The following is a 19,953-nucleotide window of genomic DNA, read 5'->3' as shown; positions in this document are numbered from 1 at the left end:
GTGTAGCAGGGAACTGGATTAAGGATACTAGTGCAGGTTCCTGCAGCCCCTAGGCACATGGGGTGGCCAGGGAGGTTCCATGTGCTGCCCCACCCTATGTGGCAGCTCCACAGCTCTCAGTGGCCATGACCAGCGGGAGCCGCAGGGGCAGTGCTTGCAGACATGAGGGCAGAGCTTCCCCGGCCACAAATGCACCTAGAGGGACCTGGTGTCTGTTTCTTGGGAGCTGTGGTAATTTCTGCTGGGACCCCAGCCCCTGTACCGCTTGCCTTGACCCTGAGTCCCCTCCTGCACTCCACACCCTTCTTCCCTGCACCCCTGCCAGAGTCCTCATCCCTGCTGCACTCCAGTCCCCTGCCCCAACCCCTTCTTTCACCCCAAACTGCTCATTTCCAGAGCCTACACCCCCCAGCTGGAGCCCCCACCTCCCAACTCCCAACCCCCTGCCCTAGCTGGAGCACTTTACTGCTCTCTGAACCCCTCCTTTGTGGCCTCACCCCAGAGCCTGTACCCCCAGGCTAAAACCAATAATCCCCTGAATTCCAAGACTTGGCCCTATCCCAAAGCCTCCTGTTGCACCCCAAAGCACTCATGCTCAGTCCCACTCCTAGCCAGAGCCCTGCTCCACCTCAAACCTCTGCCACAGCCCAAAGAAAGCGAGTGAGGGTGAAGGAGAACGAGTAATGGAGAGGCAAGAGAGCAAGTAGGGGCGGGGCCTCAGAGGAGAGGTGGGGGAGGGTGCTCGGTTTTGTGTGATAGAAGGTTGGCAATGTGTATGTATGTGTGATAAAAATCAAATACATCCTGTAGTGGAGGCAGATCGGATTAAAAAACCACACTCAGCAAGTCATTATCAATGGTTTCCCATTAAACTGGGAGGACACATCTACCGGGGGCTCTGTCCTTGGTCTAGCACTAGTCAACATTTTCATTAATGATTTGGCTAATGGAGTGCAGAGTGTGCTTATAAAAACTGAGGCTGACCTCAAGCTGGGAGGGGTGAAAAATACTTTGAAGGACAGGATTAGAATTCAAAAGGAGTGTGGGAATATGGAGAACTGGTCTGCAAGCAACAAGCTGACGTTCCGTGAAGAGAAATGCAGAATAAGAGGAAAAGTCAATTGCAAAACTACAAAACAGGGGGTAAGTGACTAAGCCGGGAATGGAGAAAGCACCTTAAAGTGGGGGGGGGGGGGGGGGGACAAATGTCTGAACCATCGCCTTGCCCCCCCCCTCGACGCCACACCACCCCTGAGGCTTTGCACTGCACTGCCTTTCTTCCCAAGACTATATTTTTGCACCCACCTCCCAAAACCCTGCCCCCACAATGCCTCTTCCCCCAGGGCCTGCTCCTGTGCTGCTTCTTTCTCCCAACCCCTCCCCCCACCTGCTCCTGTCTATCCTCTCCCACCGTTGTTAACCCTTACAGATAGTAAAAAGTGGGAGGATGATGGTGCCCTCTCCCTCCCTCCCCCCAGTCTGGTGCCTCGGCCTAGGCAGTACTGCTGAAAAGGATGTGGGGGTTATGGCGGATCACAAATTGAATATGAGCCAACAATGTAGTGCAGTTGTGAGAAAAGCTAATCCTCTGGGGTTTGTTAATAGGAGTGTTGGACATAAGACTCCGAAGGTAATTGGCTCTCCTTGTTACTGGAGAGACATCTGTAGAAATACTGTGTTCAGTTCTGGATGTCACAATCTTTGGGAAGATGTTGACAGACTAGAGAGACCAGAGGAGGGCTGCAGAAGTTAAATGACATTGAGGACACCACTTGTATGAGGAAAGGTTTACAAAAAAAAAAAAAAAAAAAAGACCTTGTTTAGGCTTGTGAAAAGATGCCTGAGGGGGGACCCACGCTCCTCATGGGACGGGCTCTCAGAAACTGCATCTCCAGCCATACCCACAAACTCCCTCCACAGCTGTGCGCCACTGGAACAGTGAAACTGTTGGCCAAGGATGGGGAGACTTGTGCACTCAGGAGACAGGCTTCAGAGGCGCTGCACCTAGACTGTGGAACTGCCTCTGAAGATCAGGGCCAACTCCTTGCTTTGACCTAGCTTCCACCTATGCTCACCCGCCCATGTGTTCTACTCACTATTTAAGCTTTCTCTCACACAGGTAAAGCAGGGGAGAGAGAGAAATGTTTAATTGGCAGGAAGTGCTCAGATCCTAAGGTGAACAGGGCTGTGAAATAAATAATTGGATCATGTTTAGGTGACCGGGACATAGTTTTCAGCCAGACAAAGCATAGTTTTCCCTCACTAGAAGAAACCATGGGTTGAATGGACAGCTCCCTGCCAGCTCCCCAAAGGTTGTCCCTCCAAGTAGGACTGGCACATGGGTGGGAATTGTGCCTGTCTGTACTGTACCTTTTCTATGGCTATTAGCACGTTCCTTTTCATAAAGCACACCCCTTGAACAATGCAGATGAGGAAATAAAAACGTCCGTTAAGTCTTTGCCTTTTCTGTTTGTTGGGGCAAGCTGTGCTAACCAGTGGGGGGAAATAAAAAACCTGGTTATTCTTCTGCCCACTTCTCAACTGTTTTGCAACAACAACATTCTCCTCCTCTTCCTCCTAAAAATAAAAGCTGGAGTCACCTCTTCAGTGCCTGCATCTTGTTGATGGTAATTAGCACATGGGATGGAAAAAAGTATCTAATCCCCAGGAAGTGTTTTCACCGGCAGCCTGACAACCCATTCTAATTTCCCGTTGCCCTCAGCTCTGCCTTCTCCCACTGGCTGCCCACTTCCTGGCAAACTGGCCCAGGACACTCATACCCCGTTGACTTCTGGATTTACACCCAGGTGGCTGGGATCAGAATCTGGCCCTGTCCTCTGGCAGGTACTGTGACTGTGCAGCAGAATAGATCGCAGGGTATTCCCTGCAGGAACACACCTTGTGTCCTCCCTGGCCCCAAACGGCCAGGCTTCTCTTTGCCTTGAAAGAAAAACAAAAATCTGAAGGCATCCAGTTGCTCCCGGGCACGTTGCCAGTGATTGAGTGACCTGCTGCTTCCTCCCAGTATTACATTCCGCTGGCATGTCTTCTGCCCTGACTGACGCCAGCCTTCTAGCTCACCCCCAAAGCAAACATTTCCAGTTGGCACCACTGCCTTGTTTTTCTGAAGAACCGATTCATGCTTCCCTTAAAGTTTTACTCTATCCGATTTTTTTTTCCTGGTGCATGCAGCCACTGAGAGGAGGCACGGCTGCTGAAATTCCGTCCCCCCCACCCCCACCCTTACTCCCCCCCCCACCTCTCACACACAGACATACATTTCCCTGATCTTTTTAGCCAGCATGATAAATCCATTCAGAATGCTAGTTGTGTGTGAGTTTGGAAACATTCTGCAAAGAGTTATTCTCCTCTCATTCACAGATAAGTACTCCCTTGGGGTGAGAAGCAGAGGAGGGGGAGAGAGAGAGAGAGAGACTGATAATCTGAGAGGACATGGATTCAACTATCAGGCTGGAGTCAGTTCTGATTGCCTAAAGAATTGAGTGGGACTTGAAGATGCTCAGCACCTTGCAGAATTGGGCCCATTGTAGCCCTTTCCTGCCTAAAAAGACTTCAAATATATAACAAACAAAAACTAAAACCCAGCCTGATTTAAATGCTGTGGAGACCGGTTGTGTTTGGGAGAAACACGTGTTAGTTTATTTTTTACACCATGGAAAGAATGAGCTTTTAGAACACAAAGTCCTTGCTGGCTGGAGGAAGGGAGGTGACAGCATTGGCTCCGTGCTGCCGGGTGTGACAGACAGTCCCAAGTTGAGCCCCAGGAGACTCCCCAGGACAGCTGATATAGGACAAGAGAGGGTCTCCCCAAGAAGGGACAGAGGTATTTTTCAGTTGATCCACAGAATGGCACTGCTGGTTTCCTGTTAGGACTCATCCTACTGTTTGCAAGATGGGTGCAGGGAGAGAGGAAGGATGATCTAGTGGTTAGAGTACATAGCTGGGCATTAAAGACTGTGACATTCTCAGCTGCTACAGAATAAGGGACCATAGACCTTGCACAGATATGAAGGGTCAAGAGCTGCAACCCATTACAATGCATGGGACCCTGAAGGGTAGGACTGAAATATAGCATGTTAAAAATGGTCATGGGGGAACAGATTTTTTATTCCTTTAGGCTTGACCAACTTCTTATTTTCTCCTGAAATTTGCTTTTCCTGTAATATTTGACATATTTATTTTAAGTGTTAAAAAACATTTCAGACCTGGCCCCTCTGCCCCAAGCCTACCTAAATCCAGGGAGGGAAGTTGGCATTGCAATGACACTAAAACACATCAGCCTGTCTTCTGTGTAAAGTACCTCTCAGAGATGGTTTTAAAGCATTTTTCTGACTGTCCATTAAAATGTCCCCCATGGTAGCACAGGGGACCCGAATATAACAGTGTAGTTTTGTATGAGATGGTTCAAGGAGATAATATAGTGATTTGACTGTTTCACCCAGGTGATGTTTGAGGCTCTGCTTGTGTGGTTTTTAGTTCTATATCCAACTCTCTCTCTCTCTCTCTCTCTCTCTCTCTTGTTATGGAAAGAATAACAACTAGAGCTATACACCTGGGCTGTGTCTACACTGCACCCCTTTTCCGGAAAAGGGATGCAGATGAGACAAGTCGGAATTGCAAATGAAGCAGGGGATTTAAATATCCCCCGCTTCATTTGTATAAACATGGCTGCCGCTTTTTTCCGGCTTGGGGCTGTACCGGAGAAAAGCGCCAGTCTAGACGGGATCTTTCGGAAAATAAAGCCTTTTCCAAAAGATCCCTTATTCCTGATTTTAAGACACACAGACACTCCTGACCTGATGCCCTGCTGGACCTGGTTCTGGCTGGCCTTAAATCCGATTCTGTGTCCAGTCAGTGTAGATGCAGTATTTCGAATCAGCAAAATGCTAATTCGAACTGCATTTTGTGTGTAGACGTGTTAATTCGAATTAGCTAATTCGAATTAACTATTTCGAATTAAGATAACTCGAATTAACACTGTAGTGTAGACATACCCATATAGAGCAGGGGTGGGAAACCTAAAGCCCAGGTCTGGATGCGGTCCCCAACATGCCTGGATCCAGCCCTCGAGGCTCAGGGCTTCCCCTCCAACATTGGGGAGCCCGCACTAGCGCTCCAGTCCCCCCACCACCACCGCATCGTGGGGCTGTAGCACCCAAAATCTATGAGGCTGACCCTCCCAGGCTCTTCTGTGTGAGTGGAATGTGGGGAGTGTCTTTCTCCTTCTCAGTCAGGGGCCACGTCAGTGAGGGTTTGGGTTTTTTGTTTGAGTGGTTGGTTTTGCTTCTCACTTATGTGCAATCCTCCCCCCCCCCCCCGATTGACTTTTCTGGGGGTCAGCAGCCCCCTGACCCAAAAAAGATTCCCCACCCCGATAGAGGGGAAGCAGAAGGACTTGTGGCAGCTATGTGGCATGGAGGCTGCTATGGCATGGCCAACATCTCCTTCATTTCACTCCTTACATCTCCTATTCTTCCTTTCCAGCTAAATAGTAGAGGGGAGAGTATATGCCCGTAACCAACCTTTGTTGCGATAAAACCATACAAATATAAAGAGGAAGGGGAGGTTAGAAAACTTAGTGAGGAGGCAGAATTGTTTCTAAAGCGAAAGGTTTTTCTCCTTGTCCTGGGGGAGTGCCCCCTGAATGTTTGGAGATGCACGAGTAATTGATCTGTTTCTGTCTTGCTGATTTATTGCATAATAAAGGAGGGTATTTTCCAGTGTGGATTCTTGTGGGGTAGGATAACAGCTGGGCATACCAGTGCAGGGAAGCTTCCAAAGGTTAGAAATTCAAAGGCTGGTGGTTGTCCCCTAGACCATTTGATGGCTCTTACTCAGGTTCAAAATGAACCTGTTCTAATTCGGAAGCAACAGCTGAACCAGAAAGGGTATGTGGAACGAGGTGTACAGATAGATCGGAATGGCTACATAGTTCGAACTATCTAGCCCATGCCGCGTGTAGCCGCGCGGCACGGGGTTCGAACAAGCCGGCTTTTAAAAATGGCGGAGCCGGCTTTATGCTAATGAAGCCCGGGAAATTCAAATCCCGGGCTTCATTAGCAAGTTCGGTATGCATACATTACCCCCCTAGTTCGAACTAGGGGGGTAGTGTAGACATACCCAAAGGGACAGCACTCAGGTGGTTCTAGCAAGCAGCAGAAGGCAGAGAGGTTAGGAGTGAGGAAGAATGATGGTAGCAAACCAGAGCACTTGTGATACATGTTTAGAACACTTCTCTAGGGCATAGGTTCCCAAACTGGGGGGCATGCTCCCCTGTAAGGATATGAAGGGGGGGCATGAGGGTTTCTCAAAAATCAAAAAGGGGGCATGATGCCAAAAAGTTTGGGAACTACTGCTCTAGGATAAATACATTGGAAGGTGATTAATCTGGTGATTTTAAAGACTCGTTTATCAATGTAAATGAAAGACTCATGCAGACATTTGGAGGGACAATATCAGGTGAGCAATCGTACTTGTACACAAATTTCCCTACCTGTTTTGTTAGAAGAATGTAGATGACTGAATGTTATATAGATTTAAGGCCCAGGTTTTTTTTTTTTTGTCTATATTAGTGCTGATTGCTCTCTTTAGGCACTTCACTCGGCTTGGACAATGAACACAAGCTAGTCAGTTTCTTTTTGGTTTACAATCAGTTTCACCTCCTGGCTCTTTCTGAAAGCTATATTTACATTAAAAAAAACCAATGGATTTCCTTTAAATGAAAAAGAAAAATCCATGGCAGCATTTGCATAGATCTTTGTTTCTCAAAATCCTAAATTATGGGCCCAAATTGACCTCATTCTTGATTGCCCCAAACATTTAACAGAGATAAATAACAGCTCCCTGGAAAAGTAATTAATTAGCTGTTCTTGGATTGGTTCTTTCAGCAGTGATGTCATGATTCCATGATGTCATGTCTGAACTCTTCAGACAGTTTCCATCTGGATTAAATACCATCATTGAGCTGAAAGAGAGTGGGATCATGTATCACTAAAGAAACCTAGATTAAAAGAGCCATAAGTACTGATTGCTCATTGAGAGAAATGTCTGAGGCACTTTTAAAAAAAATTTCAAATTCTTTCAAACATGGTTTGCACAGTGAATGCAAGGCCCATTACTTCCACCTTAGCTCACCTAATTGGACTCTTAGAAGAGTGGTGGGTCCCCCCCCCCCAGCTCCCTCACAAGGTTATTTTTCACTGCTCTTTATTCCTCACCGTTTATCCTGCTTTATGGCTACGTCTAGACTGGCATGATTTTCCACAAATGGTTTTAACGGAAAAGTTTTCCGTTAAAAGCATTTGCAGAAAAGAGTGTCTAAATTGGCAGGATGCTTTTCCACAAAAGCACTTTTTGCAGAAAAGCGTCCGTGCCAATCTAGACGTGCTTTTGCGCAAAAAAGCCCCAATCGCCATTTTCACGATCGGGGCTTTTTTGCGCAAAACAAATCTGAGCTGTCTACACTGGCCCTCTTGCGCAAAAGCTTTGCGCAAAAGGACTTTTGCCCAAACGGGAGCAGCATAGTATTTCCGCAAGAAGCACTGATTTCAGACAGTAGGAAGTCAGTTTTCTTGCGGAAATTCAAGCGGCCAGTGTAGACAGCTGCTTTTGCAGAAAAACTTGCCAGTCTAGACACAGCCTAAGTGTCAGAGTTAGCTCTGGTGGTGGGTGCGCTTGGAGGGTGCATGCGTGCGTCTGTGCTGAGGTGTTATTCTGCAGCAGCAGTCCCCAAAGACATGCTGGCTGTGCTGATTCAGATTATATATATCTGTGATGAGGTGTCCTGAAATGGGTTAAATCCAGCCATGGTAGAGGGCTGGCGCTGTGGAGCAAGCAGCTGTGGCATGTATCAGCCAATTGGGGCTCAGCTGAGGCTATATAAATGTGGGCTGGAGAGACTCTCATACACTCTTGCTCCAGCTGTAGAACAGGAGGGACCTGCCTGTTAGGGAAACTAGTGGTTTGCTGAGGCAGCATGGTGCTGGGGAAAGACAGGCAGAGCTGGGGAGAATTTACCTCACCCCTCCCAGGCTGTAGGGCCTGAGGGTGGCAGCCAGGATAGGAGAAGACAACAGGTCAACACCATCTTGCCAAATGATGAGTGGCCATGTCAGACTGCAGTTTGTCCCTGAGGTAAGGGGTTAGATGATGACTGGTAGTAGGGTCACTGAAGCAAGGTTTTGGGGGTTCCTTGAGGGGTAGGACCCCAGAGTGTGGGGGCACTGCCTGGGGCAGTATTTGGAGGGAAGAGCACTGTGGCCCAGGAGAGATGTGGATCCTAATGCGAGGTTGTGGAGCCATTAACAGGTAATAGTAGGTGCAACAGCAGCTGGAAGAGGGCACTCCAGCACTGAGCAGAGCTAACCCTGAGTGCCCAGCAGGAGGTGCCATGGTGGTGAGTTGCACTCTGTTATAGCCTCCATGAGTGCATGGAGCACAAGCTGGATCTGAGACACACTTGTGGGAACAGCAATCCATCCACTGGCAGTCAATTTTTTGTGTCTGCTTAGACAGTCTAAATCAACCTCTGAAAGCTCTCCTGTCAACGCGGTACTCCACAACGATGAAAAGAGAAGCTGGAGTTGACAGGAGAGCAGTCCCTGCTGACCTTACAACATAGACAACGAGATAAGTGTGTCAACTATTTGCATAGCTGATGTTGTGTAACTTAGATTAAGGGGGTGGGATGTGTAGTGTAGAATAGGACTAACATTTGGCAAGCAAAAAAAAAAGTGTCTTCCTAGGGATGGTTTGCCCAACTGCCTGGGGCCCCACAGGAGCCAGGGGCCTGACACCAGCAGTAGGGGTCTGCCCCCTCCCCAGCATTCATTGGTCCCAGTCCTCTCTGCTCTCCCAGTGCCAGTGAGCATGGGGGGGGGGGTTCCACTCCTTCCCGCAGCCCCCTTCCCTGAGTGGTATGGCTTGGAGGAACTAACAGGGGACCTAGAGCTGGCAATAATGGTCACCCCTCCCTCCATGCTCACTGAAACCTGGAAGTGGAGCCATCTGGCCCCAGACCACTCAGCTCTGCCAGCTCCCAGCCAGACTTCTTGCCAAACCAGTCCCCGCCTCTCTGTTTGGCTCCCAGTCTCAATCTCTTCTGCCCTTTGTTTCCCAGTCTTGTGGCCAAGCCAGTCTCTTCCTCCCCCTCCAGGCCCATTCTCAGTCTCCTTGCAGAGCTAGTCCCAGGATTACCTCCCGTCTCTGGTTTCAGGTCCCAGTCAATTCCCCCACCCCAGGTCAGGCTCTTGTTCCCACTGCGCTGCATGGGTGCCTGTGGGGAGGCATTGACAGGAGAGACAGGATCCCTGCTCTCTGTTCCAGTGCCCAGCTATTACCAGCCCAGGGCTGCCACTGAAGTTCAGTTCAATCTCTTATAGCCACTCAGTGCAAATGGAGTTTTGGGGGAATTTAGCAGCACAGGTCTAGCAAGTCTGAGTATGTGAGATTGGTGATTCTCCTCCCCCCCCAGGCTTATAACTTGGCCAAATTTGAATTTTCACAGGGATTGTAAAAGACACTTCCCTGACCCAGTGCCGGCTCTAGGTTTTTTGCAGCCCCAAGCAATACATTTTTTGTGGTGCTCCCCTTCCCCCCCTTTTATTCTTGGCAGCGACCCAGAGCAGGGGTGGCTCCAGCCGCGGCTTAGGCCCCCTGGCATGGAGGGAGGGGGCGATCTGGCCCGGCACAGGGATAAGAGCTCGGCCTGAGACCAGGACCAGTGCCAGGCTGGAGCCCGGACACCTGGGTTCTGTCCCCGGCCCTGCTGCCGGCTGGCCTGGGGCAAGTCACTTCCCTGCTGCCTCAGTTTCCCCTTCAGGAGCCAGGGAGATGCTGCTGCCCTGTGTGGCCAAGCCCGGTGACCGGTTGGGGAGGGACGGAGGGGATGGGGCTCCCTGGCCTCCCCATCCGGATGGTCCTGGCCCTGTGGAAAAGAGACTTGGGCAGCGCCACCCATGGAGGGGTGGGGCCAAGGGGCGTTGCTGGCAGGTGACTGCAGATGGGGCCAGAATGGGTGCAGCACAGTACACACAAGTATGGCCAGAATGCCACCCCTGGAAATGTGCTGCTCCACGCACATGCTTGCTTTGTTGGTGCCTAGAGCCAGCCCCACCCTGACCACAAATCCTATGCATTTGAATCAGGCAGGTCCCTCCACGTTTCAAGGCATGCTTGTTTGGAGAGGAGCACTCCAGTATCTCACAGAAAATGTTACATTTTTAAAAAACAGGTCTCCTCAGAAATAGGTGAAACATTTTGGTTGGAAACTTTTTTTTTAAGAAGGCAGCCTGACACATGTTATCAAATTTCAGACCAAATGGCTATAGTCTGGCAAAGTTATAAGCAACAGAAAATAAGGGTCTTGTAATGAGAAGTGTTGGGCAACTTTAATAGCCTTGCCTATATCACCCAATAAATGCAGTCATCTTTGTTCCATGAAACTGTGACGAATTCTTTTGCCTTTTACCTCATAAGATTAGAACATTGCTCTCCTGCCTGTTTTTAAGTTAACAGGGACTTTTACCAGCATGTTTACAAACAAAGCACAGATTTTTTTGCTGCTTGCTCTTTCCAAGGATATCTGCTGCAGAAACATTCACTCCAGCAAGAGATAAAGGGCTGCTAGATTATAAAAATCTGCCCTCTGATTAACACACAAATTAGAATTGGATTTATTAGGCTAAAACATTTTGCAGGAAGGGACCATCTTTTTTGCTGTTCCTAGCACAATGGTGATCTGATCGCTGATTAGGATAGGGGTTACTTCAGGACAAAATTGACTTTAGACAAAATGCATTCCTAAATACATTGCAAAACAACAAGTAGTCCAGTAGCATCTTAGGGTATGTTTTCACAGCAGTGTTATTTTGGAATAACATCATAGTCTACGTCTACACTACAAGCAGTTATTTCAACATAATGGTGAGCTGGAGGACTTCTGAGTCCTGTAATCCTCATTTTATGAGTTAGGGAAGCTGGAGGAGAAGTGCTTTTTCTTGGACTGCTTGCTGTGTAGACAGAGCCAAAAGCTGAAAAAAGCTATTTCGACTGAAGCTACGCAATTGATGTAGCTCAAGTTGCATAGCTTATTTTGGCACTAGCCCTGCTGTGTAGATGTGTCCTTAGAGACTAACAAATGTATATAATAGTATCATGAACTTTTATGGGCAAAACCAACTTCTTCAGATCATCTCATCTGAAGAAGTTGGTTTTGCCCCCAAAAGCTCATGATACTATATATTTTTGGTAGTCTCTAAGGTGCCACAGGACTACTTGTTGTTTTTTAAAGTTAGACTAACACGGCTACCTTTCTGAGACTTTTAAATACATTGCAGACATTCATAATTCCCCTTCCAACAAAATACAGTGCTGTTGACTCTCATAATTTTAGCATGAGTCTCCTGATATTTTGCATTTTTTCTTAAAACCACACCTCTGAGAGTCGTGTGATTCTTTGAGAATCTCAGCTTCTCTATTTTAAAAAGAGGAAGATTCTAACCCTCATGATTGTGGGGCATGGGGACGAGGTTTGAAAATGTGACCTGAATGTTTCCTATAGTCCTCTCCCCCCAAAAATGAAAAACATCTTGTATATGGGGGCATAATTCATGCTTGTTGAATGCTTGAGGTTGGTAATGCTAAATATTTAACAAAGTAATTGAAAAAATAATCAGGAATATATACAATAGATTTAAAATGCTGCTTAGGCCATGTCTACAATACAGAGAAGATGGAAGCAGCCACAGTCAATCCTCTGGGGTTCGAATTAGCGGGTCTAGTGAAAACACGCTAATTCAATCTGACAGGGTGCGCCTGTCAATGCTGGTAGTCCTGCTTCCATGAGGAGTAAGGGAAGTCAAAGGGAGAGTGTTCTCCCTTCAACCTCCTGCAGCGTGGATGGCGCCAAAATGTAAGATACTTTGACTTAAGATACACAATTAACGTAGCTGAAGTTGCATATCTTAATTTGAGCTTATGCCCTAGTGTTGAAAAGGCCTTAGCAGGGGTGGGGAGTCTCTTTTGGGTTGGGGGGCGGCTGACCCACAGAAAAATCAGTCAGGAGCCACACACAAGCGAGAAGAAAAATAAACCCGGCCCCCAACTGAGAAGGAGAAAGACACTCCCCACATTTTCCTTGCATACTGGCGCCTTGGGGGGCCAGGCTAGTAGTTTTTCTGTGCTCCAGCCCCATGGTGGGATGGTATGGAGGCTGGAGCACAAGCACTGGCTCCCAATGCTGGGGGTAGCCCTGAGCCTTGGGGACCATATCCAGGTAAACCAGGGGCTGCAATCGGCCCCCAGGCCTTAGGTTCCCCACCCCTGCCTTAGAGTAGGTGTTGGATTCAGCATATACCACACGCTTTAGAAATTGCTCTGTCTTACAAAAATAAGTGGCAAATAGAAAATGTTTGGATATAGTCTTTGCTGAAGAAACTGGTGCTAAATGCATTCTGTAGCCCCATCTAGTGTTTAAAGAGACAACTTCTTTAAAAAAAAAAAAAGAGTTCGTCATCTGAGGTTTTATCGTTGTTTAGTGTAACATGCTAGGCATTGTCAAGTCCTGGGGTGCTGAATAGTGATGTGATGGATCCCTTCTTTTGGAAAATGAGCATTAAATTTTGTCAAACATTCCAGGTTGGTAGTTGATGTCACATAGTTTTGTAGAAAAGTACGCCTTGCATTTATGCTAGAAAGGCTTTTAAAAGCAAGAGTCTATGAAATTGCACCACAGGTTACACTTCCCGAAACGAGGACTCTCTCGTCCAGCAACATCTGTAGTCCTCCTGGACCACGGATGTTGCTGAACAAGGGAGCCCTGGGACAGGAGGGCCATCAGATGAAAGCCCCAGGTAAGGCTGGTGGTAGTGAGGCTAGGCATCAGCAGCCCGATGGTGGTAGTGGGGCAATGGTAGCAGGGCTGGGGCAGCCCGTGCATGCTGACCTGGCAGTGGGGTTGTGCTGTGGCAACCCAATGGGGGCTGCATGCCGGCCCAGCAGTGGGGACAGAGTTGTGGCAGCCTGGCTGTGGCAGCTCCACAAGGGAAGACCGTTTGGAGCTGTGGCAACCCAGCTGGGGCCACAGCAGGTTGGCAGCCTGATCTGGGCCATGTACGGGCCAGCAGCGGGGCCAGGGCTGCATGCTGCCTGACGTCCCAGATGGAGCAGCAGTTATGGTACTAGAGCCAGGTGAGCTGTGTAGCTCAGCCAGCAGCTGGGCTGAAGGAGCCAGAGTCGGGGAGGAGTGGCAGGCTGAGGAGGGCTGGTGACAGGGGATGGGCAAATTCCCTCATCTGAGGCTGCTCAGGTCCCAAAGGTGCTGGACCAGGGAAGTCCAACCTGTACCTGGCACAACATTATTTTAGACCAGTGTTTCCCAATTGGTGCTCCGTGGGGTTCCCCGTTCCCTCTTAAAGAGACAGAGCCGACTCGCAGCGGCTGGAATTTTGGTTTTTTTGCTCAACGAAATGCAGCGGGGCCCTAGGGGCTCCACAAGCAAATAAGATTGGGAAACACTGTTTTAGACAAACCTGGGACTGAGTCATAAAATTCAGATCTGGAATCTGAATCTGAATTTCCAGAGCAGTTACAATTTTGATGTTTTACACATTCTCTCTTTCATTCACTCACCCAAGTCCTTCTAATCTCACTTGCCTTTCCTCAGTTTTTAAGTGGTCCTTTCTTGGCAAAGCTCCCTTGATATTGACTAGGGAACAAAGGAGTGCAGGATTTGCCCCATTTATTAGTAATGTGTCTGCAGGGGAGTAGCTGGTATGCAGCTCAATTCTCCAACAACTGATGAAAGACTAGGCAGAACATAAGTTAACGCAGTGACTGTGGACAGGACCATATAGGAGATCTGAAGAAGAGCTCTGTGGAAACTCAGACTTGTCTCTCAAACTGAAAGTGGTCCAATAAAAGACATTGAGAAGACAGGCTGTTCTGCTAGGAGCCCAGTACTCAGATCAGATTGGTCAACAGGTGAGATCCTTTGTGAATTTGGAGCCAAGCTTCAAGTACAAGGATGGAATTTATGGCTTTGGTAGAAATCGTGTGTGTTATCAAAAGAAAACTTCCGTTCCAAAGTCTAAGCTTTTCATTCAGATTTCAGGGTCATTCAAACCCAGCATTCAAAGCAAAGCTCACAGCACAAACTCATGCAAACCAAGTCTGTCCATGAGTCAGTTGGCCCCCCAACACCAAGTATTGGTTAAAGTGTAATTAACAAAACCACAGCACAGTATTTTCCATACCTTGTATTGTATCCGTGCTGCAGTAGGTTCCACGTTGCTTTTAAAATATTTGCTTTGTCTCTTATAAGGAAAGGGAGGAGGCCTCATATGATTTATGTGCCAAATCTAAAAGTAAAACAAGCTACTAATGGCCTGCAGAATTTTATTTTGGGTGTATAAGTCAATGGAACTGACAAATTTCATTGCTCATTTGTTACTGTTACAAAATGAATATTTCTGTTGCAACTGATAATTGAGATACTTGAATTGATGCTGTATCTCCTTAATGTATATATAATGGGTTGGTAAATCAAGGGCTGGTTTGTAAAGCAATATTTTATAACTTGGGAAACATTACCTTATTATTAGTACAAGCACATGCCCCTCTCCAAACCCCCATTACTCTCTTTCTCCCCTAAAGACTTAGACAAGTGCCCTAAATATGATCCGATGATGATGATGTTAGAGTTATGTTTCCATTGGTGATGGATGGTGATTTTATCCTCTGTGTTTCTCTCATCCATAATGAGAAACACTTCTGGCTAAGAGACAGTTGCTTATAAGCATTAGACATCTGATGTAGGCTGGGCTGTAATCTGCTATGAATGAGGATTTTGCTCTGTAAAATTACTTTTCACAGGCCAGGAAACTAACCACCAAGCAAAGTAGCAGGTTTTGCTTCCCATGAGCATGTGCAAGCACAATTGTTATTTCAGTTGGACACTGTATTCTTCTTAATGTCCTGTCATAAAGTTTTGGGTTGTAACGTGTGTTCTTTAACAGCTGCTTCCAAACAAGAGTGGGTTGCATTATGTTGATAAGTGAAGTCATTCTTGTATAAGGGTTTTGGGATCTTTTACTATAATATTGTTACAGTAGGGCCCAAATGGCGTATTAAAAACTAGGCACTTCCCCAAACTTTGGGAAAGTTCAGATTCATAGACTCATTGACTTTAAGGTCAGAAGGGACCATTATGATCATCTAATCTGACCCCCTGCACAATGCAGGCCACAGAATCTTACTCACCCACTCCTGGAATAATCCTCTCACCTTTATCTCAGATATTGAAGCCTTCAAATAGTTTAAAGACCCCAAGATGCAGAGAATCCTCCAGCTGTGATCTGTGTCCCATGCTACAAAGGAAGGTGAAAAACCTCCAGGACCTCTGCCAATCTACCCTGGAGGAAAATTCCTTCCGGACCTCAAATATGGCGATCAGCTAAATCCTGAGCATGTGGGAAAGACTCACCAGCCAGACACCCAGGAAAAGTTCTCTCTAGTAACTCCTATCATCCCTCCATTGGCCTACCTCAGAATAATGCCTCCAGCTCTTTTGTGTGGACACACGTAAGAAGAGACTGACCTAGCATGACTGGCTGCTCTTTTGGACAGAAGCCTTAAGAAAATGTCTCCCAAAGCCTATATTTTAATTTTGTTGGATTATTGTGTGTTATAAGAAATGAGAAAGGAACAGTAATGACATGGCAGTAGTGTTCCCTTTTGGCCCTGCCCTGATGCAACCAGGGATCTCCTGGGGAGGGAGGAAGTCTCTGTCCCTTGTGTCTACTTGCAATCCTACAGGTTAACCTGTTCAGAAGGCTGGAGGGACTTAGCCCCCAAATGTTCCCAAGAAAAATAGTTCGCTGATAGTCATTCCTAATCTCCCGAACAGTTTCTTAATTGAAAGTCACTTTCTCCTGGGGTCTAAGTGTTTCTTCCCCAGTGGCTACCTGACTATCAGGCCAATAAAAACTCCCTTCTCTTCTTTGCTGGCGTGAGGCCTCTCTGCTTCACCACAGTTACCAATAAACGCTAAAGTGGCAAACTTCACAATTTATCTGAAGTAACTAGCTCAGCCCTTACAGAAAAAATATTAAATCAATACTCCACTACATGTAGGTGATTAAGCTTCTCTTAGGTCCTATCATGTCCTGAGTAATGAATGTAAATCTGTAGGCTATGGCAGGGGTCAGCAACCTTTCAGAAGTGGCGTGCCAAGATTTAACATAGTCACTTCTATTTATCTGCATGCCATTGATACTTCTTAAAATCAACAATAGTCCTACTTATGTTTTAGCAGTGTCTCGGTAGCCTCACGGTTGTGCCACATCCTCCTTCCAGCCCCCACATCCTTGTGCCCCCAGTGCATGCTGGCAGGGCAGCAGTGCTGGGACTCTCAGCCCCCTGGGATGAGCGAGGAGACCTGGGGAAACGGGGAAGAGGGCCAAACCTGGTTGCACACAGCTTTGGCCTGGCCCACGCCCCTGAGGGCTGTGCCTGACTATGTGTGGCTTCCGGAGCAGGACGTGGCCACATGACACCCAAAATCATCTTGAGTGCCACTAATGGCACATGTTGCCAAACCCTGGGATATGGAGTACAGCCAGTCAAACACCAATTATTTTTACAGGAAAATTTTTAAAATTTTCTGGTTTATTCAAAATTTCCTGTCAGCTTTTTTGTCTCTTGATGAACTGGAAATCCTTTTTGTTCAAAAATAAATGATGGTTTTTCCTTTAAAATGTTCAGCTGGCAAAACCCGTAAAGTATTACTGAAAATGTTCCCTCCCCCCCCAAAAAAAATCCAAAGTTTGGTTTCCATTTTCTTCAGAGCTCCCAGAAATGAAAGATTTTAAAATGCTTGGATGGAAACAACAACAACAACAACAAAAAAGGATCTGTCTTACAGCTGAGACATTTGTGGTTTGTTTCTGGATGATGTTGATAAAAACCCCAGCAGCAACAGGACTGCCTTCAACTTCAAAGAGCTTTATGAAGTCATGTCAAAGACATGAAGTCAAATTCTTCTATTGGTTCCACTTCTATACTGTCAGAGCACCTCATGATCTTTAATGCAATTATCCTTACTACATCCTCCTGAGGTAGGTGAGTGCTGTTATTCCCATTTTGCCATTGAAGAATGAGGCGCACAGGCCAAGTGACTTGCCCAAGATCACACGGGAAGTCTGTGGCAGAACAGAGATTTTTACTCAGTCCTAGGCCAATGTCCTAATCAGTAGATAATCCTTCCTCTCTCCCTTTTTCAATCAATCCTAGGCAGAGTGACAGGGACAACTGAATATGGCTGGTCCCGTAGTAATCTAGCAAGCAGACAAAGGCTGCCAAGAGGATAAGGCATGGTTTGAGGTCTCAGAAGTTGAGCTCCTCTTTTGATTTATTTGGACTTGGGCCTATGTGCCTAGGCTGTGTATATCATAAAGCCTTCTCTGAGGTAGGCCTTTGTTTAGAAACACTGGAATGTTCACTTAGCTGTTCCTTGTGGTTTAAGGCCCACTTCAGCAAAGCAATTGAGCATGTACTTCAGGTCTGCTGAAGTCAATGGGATTTAAACACAAATTGAAAAGTATTTACGCTTGTGCTGATGCCGTTTGCTGAATTGGGGCCTGAAGGAAGAAGAGCAGGAGTTTTTATGGCAGACACAGAGAGATAGGGAACTCAAAATGCAACACTGATCTGTTAGCTCCATTTGTTGCAATGGTGTGTGAAAAGATAGTTTGGCCAGTTCCGTGTAATGAGATCCCTGAAAGGTATTTAATGTAAGTAAAGGTGCAGGCAGCAATTTAATTTTTAATAAGAAATCTCCAGCAATGGAAGAGATGATTATCAATTATTCAAATTCTATTTTCATGATAGATACGCTCTTCAGGACTACACTATTTTTAAAACTTTTTTTTTTTAAAGTTCCATACTCCATTGTTTGTAACAAATCTTCGGAAACCTAGCAAAAAAATTCTTACCGTTTTTTCCCTTATACATTTGGCAAACATGCTTCCCCCCCCTTTGTTTCCTATGGAGTTCCAGCCAACGTGGCTTTGTTTCTTGTTTGTTTCCTTTCTTGTGCCATAATTGTAAGCATCATCTGTAAAATCAATTTTGCTGCGGGGATTTGGGCCAGTTAACTTCGGCTCCCTCTGCTGGCTGTCTGCCTCTGCAACATTAAAGTAAAATCTCAACAGGGTCAAGGATAAATGGGCTGCACTAGTTTCCATATGCTTATTATAGGTGCTAAAATGCTGGTTTTAAATATATGGAAAATCTGGCTGCTACTCTCTACCTTCCATGCTGTACCACATTTATACAATTTGTTCTAATTCTGAGTCTAAACTAGCAGATGTATGTTCCTTTCATAAAGCCCAAGGGATAACTAAAATTGCACTCTGCCATGCAAGCAATATTAAACTGTGGGGATTTGTGCAAGTGACAAAATGTTGTGTTGGGGTTACCAGGTTCCCCTGCCTGTCATGCGGCTGATGTTGGGCAATTGAAAGGGAAGCAGAAAGTGGTGTTAAAGGTGGTCTCCTAAAGGGAAAGAGATGGCCTCATCTTCCATCTTACTGAAGGCTACAAAAGCCTCTGGGTTATGTTAACAAGTTTCTCACAGCTGCCTTGCTCTTGTTTGGGAACCTTCTGGCTGTGTCTACACTGGGCCACTTATTCCGGAAAAGCAGCCACTTTTCCAGAAAAACTGGCCAGCTGTCTACACTGGCAGCTTGCTTTTCTGGAAAAGCAATGACGATCTCCTGTAAAATTGTTAGTGTTTTTCCAGAAAAACTATGCTGCTCCCGTTCGGGAAAAAGTCCTTTTTCCGGAAAAGCTTTTCCGGAAAAGAGCCAGTGTAGACAGCCCAGTAGTGTTTTCCGCAAAAAAGCCCTGATCGCGATAATGACGATCGGGGCTTTTTTGCAGAAAAGCGCGTCTACATTGGCCACGGACGCTTTTTTGGAAAAGTGCTTTTCTGGAAAAGCATCCTGCCAATGTAGACGCGCTTTTCCGGAAATACTTATAACGGAAAAACTGTTCCGTTTTAAGCATTTCCGAAAAAGGGTGCCAATGTAGACGTAGCCTCTGTGTTTAAAAAGGTGAGACCTGAAGAAAGGGACTTGAACTTTCTGTGAGAACTTCCAGTTCGTTGTGACATGTGATTGCTTGTTTCTTTAAAATCATGATTTCCCCAGATAAAATCCTACATGTAGTATTTTTATTCATTTTTCAGTTGATAAAATCTGGATACATGTGAAGGTACAAAATTGCATGGAAGCATGATCTAGAATCATAGAAATGTATGACTGGAAAGGACCTTAAGAGGTAGTCTAGTCCGTTCCTTCCCCACTCACAAACTGAGAGGACCATCAAATAGACATGTAGTCCTATGTTTAGAATTCCATTAGTAAACTCGCTAGTTTTACCCTTCTCCTCGACAGATATTATAATACAGGCTTTAACAGTACACTCTAATAAAACTTATTTACTAGAAATGACAGACAATGGTCCCAAAGACTCAAGATTTTTAAACACAGAACAGGCTTCAATAAGTGAGACTATATTTAGAGTTTTTTAACCTGGAGAACTTTTCTTTCTCGCACCTTTCATGAGTGCTCCCACACATGTGCATGCACAGAGCCACTCTTCCAGAGTCACATCCTAAAAATAAAAGGCTGGAATATCTCCCAGTTAATAAAAACAAAAGGCAAAAAAATAGGGGGGAAAGAGAAACATTATATGTAAAATTATAGGGGGATCATAAACACTGCCATTTGCTCTGGATTTTTGCAGAATAGCAGCTGGAACTGCCGGCAAGAAACCAAGTGGTGATGTTTTGCTGGCACAGTACTTCTTGCTAAAAGACTTTCAACTGCAGGAAGAGATTGGTCAAAGACAGGAATAGGCTGGCTGTTGAGA

General features: G+C 46.3%; 1 long non-coding RNA gene across 1 annotated transcript in view; it reads left to right on the top strand.

The window, feature by feature from the left end:
- Positions 1–824: 824 nt before the first annotated feature.
- LOC142829696 (uncharacterized) overlaps positions 825–19,953 on the top strand; it is a 60,604-nt gene continuing 41,475 nt past the window's right edge. The window contains exon 1 of the long non-coding RNA XR_012904430.1: positions 825–1,143. This is a non-coding gene — a long non-coding RNA (uncharacterized LOC142829696). The remainder of the gene's footprint in view (positions 1,144–19,953) is intronic.

The sequence above is a fragment of the Pelodiscus sinensis genome, chromosome 5 (genome assembly GCF_049634645.1).
Source record: "Pelodiscus sinensis isolate JC-2024 chromosome 5, ASM4963464v1, whole genome shotgun sequence".
In the NCBI taxonomy this organism is placed as follows: domain Eukaryota; kingdom Metazoa; phylum Chordata; order Testudines; family Trionychidae; genus Pelodiscus; species Pelodiscus sinensis.
This window is presented reverse-complemented; position numbering and strand designations above follow the sequence as displayed.